At 33.9% G+C, this 10,000-nt stretch overlaps 1 protein-coding gene across 4 annotated transcripts in view; it reads right to left on the bottom strand.

Annotated features, from left to right (window-relative positions):
* LOC115219534 (protocadherin beta-15) overlaps positions 1-10,000 on the bottom strand; it is a 171,040-nt gene that overhangs the window by 104,163 nt on the left and 56,877 nt on the right. The window contains exon 1 of one of the 4 annotated variants that reach the window (XR_003882320.2): positions 1,397-1,710. The exons of the other annotated variants lie outside the window; for them this stretch is intronic. The gene's annotated coding sequence lies outside the window, so the exon portion shown is untranslated. Of the gene's footprint in view, positions 1-1,396; positions 1,711-10,000 lie in introns of those variants that run through there. 4 annotated transcript variants of the gene reach the window in all.

Below are 10,000 nucleotides of genomic sequence, written 5' to 3' on the forward strand. Positions count from 1 at the left end.
ATTGCTTGTTGAATGTAAGATGTATGAATATTAAAAAAAATATATCTACATATATAAAGATACAAACACGTATATACCTACACACATGTATGTATGTATGTATGTATGTATGTATGTATGTATGTATGTATGCATGTATGTATGTATGTATGTATGTATGTATGTATGTATGTATGTACGTGTGTGTGTATGTATGTATGTATGTACGTGTGTGTGTATCTATATATATCTATCTATATATATGATGTATATATATATATATATATATATATATATATATATATCTTTATATAATATATACATGTATAAACATAGTATAAATATATATATATAGATATATATCTTATACTTTTCTGTTTAATGCCTTTATATATACATACATATATCTATCTATCTATCTATATATATATATAATGCATGGTTATATATGTTTACACACACACATGCACATCACATATATATTGAATATTTGCGTTTTCTGCATATATACTCATTATAGTAACTATTTAAATAGCTTAAGTTTATATTCATCTTAACACCTGAGTGTATGTCATGTATAGTCAAATGGTTATTTAAAAACATCAAGTAATATCGGTTAATGACATGATTCTATATCCTTAACATGGTTGAATAGTTATTTTGCAGCTTATTTCATCTTCACTAGTCTACTCATGAATTGAAAACTTTAACTATTAGGGTTGTAATAAAACTGAGCAAATTTAATCAAGAATATCAAACATAGAAATAAAGGACATTTTGAAATGAAGGCACAATAGTACATGAAAGCTTCTAGATATGTATTTTTAGTTTGAAATAACAAATTAATCATATATTGTAATTCAATTAAACAAAAATCTCAATGGAATAAATTTTTTGTCTGAAATGAAATCATCTGCTTTTGTAGTTGAACACACATACACACACACACTTATACACACACATACACACACACACACACACACACACACACTTTCATTTATACTAGTTAGCTGATTCCATCATGAACTCATACATTCTTAATACATCTGACTTCAAAGAAGAATTCCCAGTATTAGCTGTTAAATGTCATAGTTACTATCTGAAAATGCCAGGAAAATATATCATAAACCAAGCTATGTATGAACACCATGAAGGATATTTTCCTGTGAACATTTTAAGGGACTTGTTGGGCATAACATGAAATGAATGTTTCTCCCTTGAACAACAACATATAGCATTGCATCAGTCACTGACCGTAACATATTACTTTGTAGAATTAATTCAAGTACTTTTCTAATAATAGATAATGCACTGATTTTTCTTCAGAAATATAAAAAGCTAAATCTACTGTTCAAATGGTAAATTGTCTTTATTATCAACTGCTGCTGGATAGTAACAGAATGTATTAAACACTCACCAAAGCAGGTAAATAGTCTCCAGAGTGTCGTTAGCTGAGATGTGTATCCTGCTGTAGAGTTGTATGGTTACTGCTGCTGTTGTGTGCTTAGCAGTACTGTGTAGCTTGGTCTGTGTTGTTGTGTGAATATGAGAGAGAGAGGTCTGCAGTCCTATCAAGTGTGTATGTAATGTCTGCTGCAGCCAATGACAGGCTGTTTATGGTTCCCATGGAAGGGAAACGGAAACCTGCTTCAGATTCCTGCCGCAAAGAAGTAGATTTAACATGGGAATGAGTCACAAATAATTGCTTTAGACAGTCCTATACAATTGTGTGTGTGTTTGTGTGTACATACATATATACATACATACATACATACATACATACATATATATATATATATATATTTATATATATATATCAGTATTTATATTATATATATATGTATATGAAGATTATTTTCTGTTTACATAAAATAATTTCGATTGGTAGTATAATTAAGATACACCATTAAAATAGACAGTGATAACTCTATTCTTTTTCGATGTCAAGCCTCTTTCTAAGATGAAAATAGCATGTTTACATTTCAATAAAGAATAAAATCCAAGTTTTTCTTTCTATTCAACTCAACATATAAAATGAACATGTAGTACTGTTAATATACATTTCAGATACCGTTATATTAGAATCCAAGAAATACGGATCTACAACTCTGAATAAAGAATCAATGACATTGTTTTGCAGGATTATTGATTCTCTCTGCTTGTTTTATTGATTATATCAGCATTATTCTTTTAACCATTATTTATTTATTTATTTTTTGTAATTTATATTATAAGGGGACATGATCATTAATAGGTATCTAAAAGAGATTTAGGGTTGCCTGAAAAACTATTTTTTAAAATACTTGTATATAGTTACTTATATTTCAATAAATATTTTAATAAATTATGCTGTCATTTTCAAATAAAGGCAATCTTTTAACTGTGAAATACTTTGAGAATGCTATTTAGGTTTCTGATATTTTTATTATTAATATTTCTTTTTAAGACTCTGAATTGCCTTTATGGATTTCACTGATAAGAAATTATTACTACCTTAATATTAGTTACTGATAGAAATATAGAGATATATGATTTTGGTTTCATGTTGTTTTCAAACGAAACAGCTCTTCTGCAAAATGGTGCTGTTGATTTTTATTTACTTTTAGATTAATTATTATCCTTGATAGTAATTATCAGCACATCCAACAATAGTCCAGTAATTATATTGAATAATCATTTAAAAATGTAATTTAAAACTAATGTTGAAGTAATAAATTATTTTGAAATATTTAATTAAAATTACTATTTGATTTGTTAAATAATTTTCCATGATACTATGTTTATCAAGGTTAGGCCATGTGAGCTTTCATTTCATTCTATAATAATCAATTAACAAAACAATGTAATGCATAATATTGGCAGTCTATCTAGTTATAAATATATATATATATAGTGTGTGTAAGTGTGTGTTTATCTATAAGTATTCCAACAGTATTCTCTATACTTATCTATGGTTAGAGTCAATAAAAAAAAAACAGCCCAAACTCTGTTAATTTATACCTATATCTGTCAATGACTTCAGATGTCTGGTCATCCAAATACAAGTTATACTATATTTGGATGACCAGAAAAGCTTGGAGTGTAAGAATGTCATATTTGCTTTTGGGGGTCTCCATTGACCTGGTTTTTCATTGAGAAGTGAGCTTCTCAGATGCAAGTGTAATTGAGGAAGTGAGTACACAGATCAGCTGACTAGTAAGGTCATTGTACTGACTTTGCCTGAATATGAGATCATTGCTACAAATCCGAAATGCCTGATTCGAGGAATCGCCTGATGATTATATGCGTTCAACCTGAAATGAACTCTTGTACCACATTAATCTGCAATTATGTGTCAATGATAATTAACAGCAAAACTAACAAATGATTCTTCTATTTCATCTTTTGCTCCATGATGTGTCAAAGGTTATTGGCAAGCAGCTTTAATATTTGACTCAGCTAATATTACACACCATGCTTGAAACTTAGTGCACACAAAGTTGTGAAAAAAAAATGTATGACCGAGTCCCTTTTTATTACCACTCTGCAGTGAGGTAATATTTATCCCCACTTAAATGTGGATGTTCTGTTAGAAGAGACTTGCAGAACATCCATGTTTAAATGGTGATAAATATTCCTTCCTAGTATTAATACTACCACTGTCACTAACATATATTTTTAACAAACTGTGTCACTCTCAAAGAAAGAACTATACAAAACATTTGTAATCCAAGAAATTGCTTATGCTAGATTATGTTATAATTCATAGCAGAAACAGTAAAAATGTGAATCCTACTCATACACACCAAGCCAAATGTTAGTCTAGCCACAGGCTAATACTCAGTAAACTTTTGGCCCCTGGCTCTGAGGTCCTTGCCAAAGAGGGAACTTTAATGCACTCTTGTGCTCTAAATGTAAAATGTTTGTCTCTCTTTAAATATCATACTTGTGAACTATATCTACTATCATTTGTGGTAATATAAAATCTTAGAATGGTAAACTGTTGTTGAGTTTATGAGGCATTTGTATGTACCACTAACCGTTTCCTTACCACATTTTTGTTGAAACATGCTGCCTTTATTTCACTAAATTTTGAAAATAATGGCGAATTTAGCAAAATGATTTTGTTTGTAATAAGTTTGCATTTGGAACAAAACAATAAAATGGAATTTTGATGAAAGATTTTAATTTAGATCAATTTAAACAGTAAATTTGTATCATATAACAAGAAGCAGTCTTAGGTGGGTTGGTATCAAAAGGGCTAAATAAATGTTGAATGGCTTCAGGAGTACTATCAAATGTGTACAGATAATGAAATGATTGACTGGCCAAATAGCTTACAGGATTATTCTGTCGTGTTATTAAGTGAAATAGTGCCTCATCAATTTAAGAATGTTTGCATTGTGTGCTTTTACAAAATTAAAGGCATGAGGTTGAATAGTAGAAATTGTAGTAAGACCTTAGTTTGTATCATACTTCACCTAATAAATGCTTGCATTTTAGACAGTGTTTGCCAAAATATTAGCATTGCTTTGAACCCAAAATAGTGCATCTTTGGATATGGCCCTTAGTTTATGTCAGGGTCAGTAAAGGATTGAGGAACACAAGAAGGACCCATACATAGTGTTTTTTGATTTGATCAAACTCGAAAAAATTCTAGGGATAACTTTCAGATAATACTTCCCACGTTGTTGTATGGTAGCCATTATTTGCTCTGGAAGCAAATGTTTGACATCTTCCTTATCTAAAATGATACAAGATTATTCTTGTAGCGTATGAACTGTCTATATTTTGTTTATGCTGGAGACTATATTCTAAAATGGAAAATTGGGCTAAATACCCCAAATCCTCCATATCTATGTGCCATCTTTTAGAAAAACCAATACTCTTGCTTATTTAAACACACACACCTGTGTGTGTGTGTATAGTGTTTGTGAAAGAGAGTGAGATAATGTGTGTGTTATAAAAGAACAATAGTTTAAATTAGATTAGTGCAAGATTAATCTCTCTTTACTCTCTTTTACTTGTTTCAGTCATTTGACTGCGGCCATGCTGGAGCACTGTCTTTAATTGAGCAACTCGACCCCGGGACTTATTCTTTTGTAAGCCCAGTACTTATGCTATCGGTCTCTTTTGCCGAACCACTAAGTAATGGGGACATAGACACACCAGCATCAGTTGTCAAGCAATGCTAGGGGGACTAACACAGACACACAAACACACACACACATACATATATATATATATATATATATATATATATATATACATATATACGACGGGCTTCTACCAAATCCACTCACAATGCTTTGGTCGGCCCAAGGCTACAGTAGAAGACACTTGCCCAACATGCCATGCAGTGGGACTGAACCCAGAACCATGTGATTAGTAAACAAGCTACTACTTACCACACAGCCACTCCTGCGCCTAATGAAAAATATTTTTTATTAGCCTGCTTAATAAAGAACTCAATGACATTTATATTCTAGAAATCAAGGGAAAAAATAGATAATTTTAACCTATTTAAACTGCACACACATTTTGTCCCGAGCTACAATAAATACCATACAGTATAACAACTAAAATGTGAACTGAGCTGCTGAAACCATAATGAAAAGGCTTCTATGTTGATCACCCAAAATTAGAAATTATCTTCAATATGATTTGACCTATACCCAGATGATACTTCAGCAATCTCTAGAAGTGTGGAAAGGCTCATCAAAGATCTGATTGATGCCTTTAGCTTCCTTGGGCTCAAGGTTACTATAGGGACCAACCTAACCATTGTTAATTTCTTGGACGTAATGCTTGATTTAGGCCCTACAACAAATACAATGAATTGTCAACATAGCTTCCTGCCACCTTCCTTTCAGGTTTAAAAACCTTGTAAAGGGTGTTAGCCGGAAGTTCTGAAACCTACCCTCCAATAAAGATGTCTTCAGTGTCCACTACTATAACAATGCCTTCATAGTCATTGGATTTAAAGATCACATTACTTACATGCCTAGCCCTACCATCCACAAGAGAAAGTGTTGCCTCAAAATAATCTGGTTTGGCACCCATTTCTCACTTAACATGAAAACCTGCATAAGTAGGGCCTTCCTTAAATTAGTGGATAACCATTTTACACAGGACAGTAGATATACCAACATTTTCATATTAAGCTGTGCACCTAACATCAAATAGATATTAGATAACACCCCTAAAACCTGGACAGAGGCAGGGCGCTCATGTAAAGTTTATAGTCAGTGCACAATGAATGATCAATATAGCACAGAATTTGTGGTCCACAAACAGAAATAGTATTGAACTAACACCAATAGTGTAGCGCATTGTTCTGTTGGTGTTAGTTGACATTATTTCTGCTTTGTTCAGGAGCAGGTGAAATAAAGAGCCCCTTTAAGATCAGGCTGAGTAATCTCAGATTCTCTTTTAGGGTCCAGAAAAAGTGAAATATCACAACTTCAACCAACTATATTACTCTTTTACTCTCTTTTACTTGTTTCAGTCATTTGACTGCGGCCATGCTGGAGCACCGCCTTTAGTCGAGCAAATCGACCCTGGGACTTATTCTTTGTAAGCCCAGTACTTATCCTATCGGTCTCTTTTGCCGAACTGCTAAGTGACGGGGATGTAAACACACCAGCATCGGTTGTCAAGCAATGCTAGGGGGACAAACACAGACACACAAACACAGACACACAAACACACACACACATACATATATATATATATACATATATACAACAGACTTCTTTCAGTTTCCGTCTACCAAATCCACTCACAAGGCATTGGTCGGCCCGGGGCTATAGCAAAAGACACTTGCCCAAGATGCCACGCAGTGGGACTGAACCCGGAACCATGTGGTTGGTTAGGAAGCTACTTACCACACAGCCACTCCTGCGCCTGTATATGGTGAATAAAAGAAGGCACATTGCTGTATAGCATAAAATGGAGGTCGCTAAAATGATCCAGGTCATATAGGAATGGAAGTGGGAGATGCAGATTCTGCTTTACCGAAAACAAAATCATTCAAAAAAAATTCACATGATCCTTACCACTTTACTGAACTTGAAAAGTAATATTTTTGCATATTGCTGTAATGTGCACAAATTGTTTTGGTGACATGGTCCCTATTATAACAAGTGAATGAGTAGGCTATTCAGTTGATTGAAGAACTGAGTACTCCTGGTCAAAACTGATGAAGATCCATTTACTTATATAACTCAGAGAAGTGATTAGTCTACTTCAAGAGTAACCAAAGTGCTTTGTTATTGATATGACAGAGGAATATGAAAGCTAGACTGAATCTGAGACTGAAGAACAGATATTTTTGTGAGTATTAAAATAAAATACTTTTGTGTGGTTACAGTGGTTGAAGGTAACTTCCTGCTAATGTGGTGCCTACATAGATAATTTTTTTTAAAATTACCTCCCTTCTTCTTTGATAGTCATTAACAATGCCACTAGATTTTTAGTTAGTATTCTCTAATTATGTGGCAACATCAATTCATTAAGAATATTTTGTGCATCACTACCTACATGAAGTAGCTAAGTTCATCAGACTATTTGAATTACTTCCCTTAGCTGTCATTTAGTAATTACACTCACACATACATATATGTGTGTGTGTATAAGGAAATAAAATTTTTTTACTGGTTACAGCCATGGGCCATACACATATTGGGGGCACTGGCATTTGTGTGATTACTTGTTTATTACAAACTTATTTCCTAATCCGTTTTCTGGAATTAGCTCCAAAGATGAAGATACTCTTCTTTGTGCTTCTTGCCATGACGTGGGTGGGTGGGTGGGTGGCCCATCTGGTATCTTTGATAAAAATTTGCCTAAACATTCTTTGAGCACATCCACATCTACATAATGTAGATTTCTAAGGGTTTTGGGCTAGGTATTGAAAATTGAACAAAAAGACATATTGGATCCTTACTTTAGATGGAAAGGACAGGATCTCTTTTACAATGCAGTGGAATCCATTTTGATGATTGGTAGAGATTTCAGAGTTGGGTACTAGTGGGTACCATGATCTTCCACTAGTATTAGTTTGGTGCATTGCAGCAACCATAATTGGGAGCAGTAATTCAAGAGATTCAAGAATGACTGTTCTTTATAGAAGGAACATGGTTTCCTTTTTCATTATTCTGATTTCAGAATCCAACCAGTTAATTGCTTGCACAGTGTTGCAGTCTTAGTAATATGCATACAGAATGATGCATCATTACTAATGGAGTCCCTGGTCATGCACTGACTTTGACACCAAGATTGCAATAGCCCCAGTTATGCACTGGGAAAACGTGACCAGTTTGGAATCGTTTATTTAAGTATTTAACATACATATAAATATTTAGACTGTATGTGCTGTAAGAGTTAAACCAGTTATAGCTTTATAAAAATACATTTATAGAAGCAATGGAGGCACACTGTTGACAATTCCCATTAGGATTAGATGTGCAGTTCTCACTTTGCTTCACTCATTGGGCAGTTATCTACCCTGTCAATATATATAAATGTGCTTTTATGCTGCTATAAGAGGTTTAACTCTTATTTCTAGCAATATATGTGCTTGTAGCTCATACAGCCACAATTAACAGTTGCTAAGTTTTGCCTATACGGTTTATATTGCACCTAGCTGCTCGCATTCATTTTATACTTTATAAATAGCTGTGAGAATGACCTGAACATTGTGAACGAAGTCTGTATTGGTGGTAAAGGCTAAGTCAAGTGTGTTATTTCCCCTAGTTGGATGTGTTGCATGAGGAAGTGTTTTGTGGTATCAAGAAGAGCATTCATATCTTCCCTGTTCAGTTGTTTAATTTCAGGTTGGATGTAGCCCTCAGGCCAGCTGAGACTAGGAAAATTGAAGTCCCCTATTAAGAAGTACACTGGCCTGTGAGTTGGGTTCATTTGGGGTTTGACTTATGAGCGACAGAGCATCTTTGAAGTGATCTCTGTGGTTAGCAGCATAGTAGGTAATGCCAGTGATCAAATTGTGGTCAATCACATGCATTATTAGTGTATCACACACTATTGGAGTGGGAGAAGAGGACATTTGTTGCCATGTCTTCTTGCATGAAGATAGCTATTTCTCCTGGCTTCCATATTCTGTAGTCAGTTCTACATAGTACGTAACCTGACATATTTACTTCCACATCCAATATGTTTGAGGTCAGGTGTGTTTCACTTAGTGCTACACATATTGTTTTTCTTGTTGTACCAAGTCTCTTTCTCTGTATAAGGTCTCTAAGATATGATATTTTTGTTCAATTTGTGAAGTGTGAAAGACCTTGTACATTCAGCATTATTACTGAGTTAAGATTGTGGGTTAATGACAGCAAGAGTGTGGTTGTGCATTGAGGTAATAGCAGTGGCTTGAGCTGTATGAGAGCTAGAAGTTTTTTTTGGTCTTTTGCCAGATTTATTATCGCTAAAAAAAATTCTTCTTTTGGGAGGGGTTGTGGTCTGGAGTTGGTATGGTTGCATTGTTGAATATGGTTATAGTTCTATTGTTTGCGGCTGTTGATTTTACTATTGTACCCAGTAGATATTTGGCTGACTTCTGGGTTTTGATGAAAGCCTGGACCAACACTGTCACTGTAAGAGATGTTTCTACTGTGGATTTAGTGGTAGTTTGGTGTCATGCTTTTACTAGTGCACTGAGTCTACATCAGAAATAATCTTTTGTGTTAGGACTAGCAACAAATTTTAGGATTCTGGATTACATGTGTAGAAGTTATTAAGTATGATTTAGCATTTAGTCATGGTGTTATGGTAAGATGTGTAGTTAGGCATTGGCTGTTATTGCTTGTATGAATTGTGTGTCTTGTTCCAGGTAAATGGTCGAAGTGACAGTCACTGTGTATACATAATCTCTCGCATTGAGAGTAGTGGCATATTTTGGGGTTTCATGTGTTCATAATTTTATCTTATTTACAGTTGGCAGATTTATCATGTAGCTGTTAGGTATACATTCAGACTGACGCAAACAGTGGGGGACTAAAGGAGTGATTCTTCATTAATTAGAGTA

The sequence above is a fragment of the Octopus sinensis genome, linkage group LG14 (genome assembly GCF_006345805.1).
Source record: "Octopus sinensis linkage group LG14, ASM634580v1, whole genome shotgun sequence".
Lineage (NCBI taxonomy): Eukaryota > Metazoa > Mollusca > Cephalopoda > Octopoda > Octopodidae > Octopus > Octopus sinensis.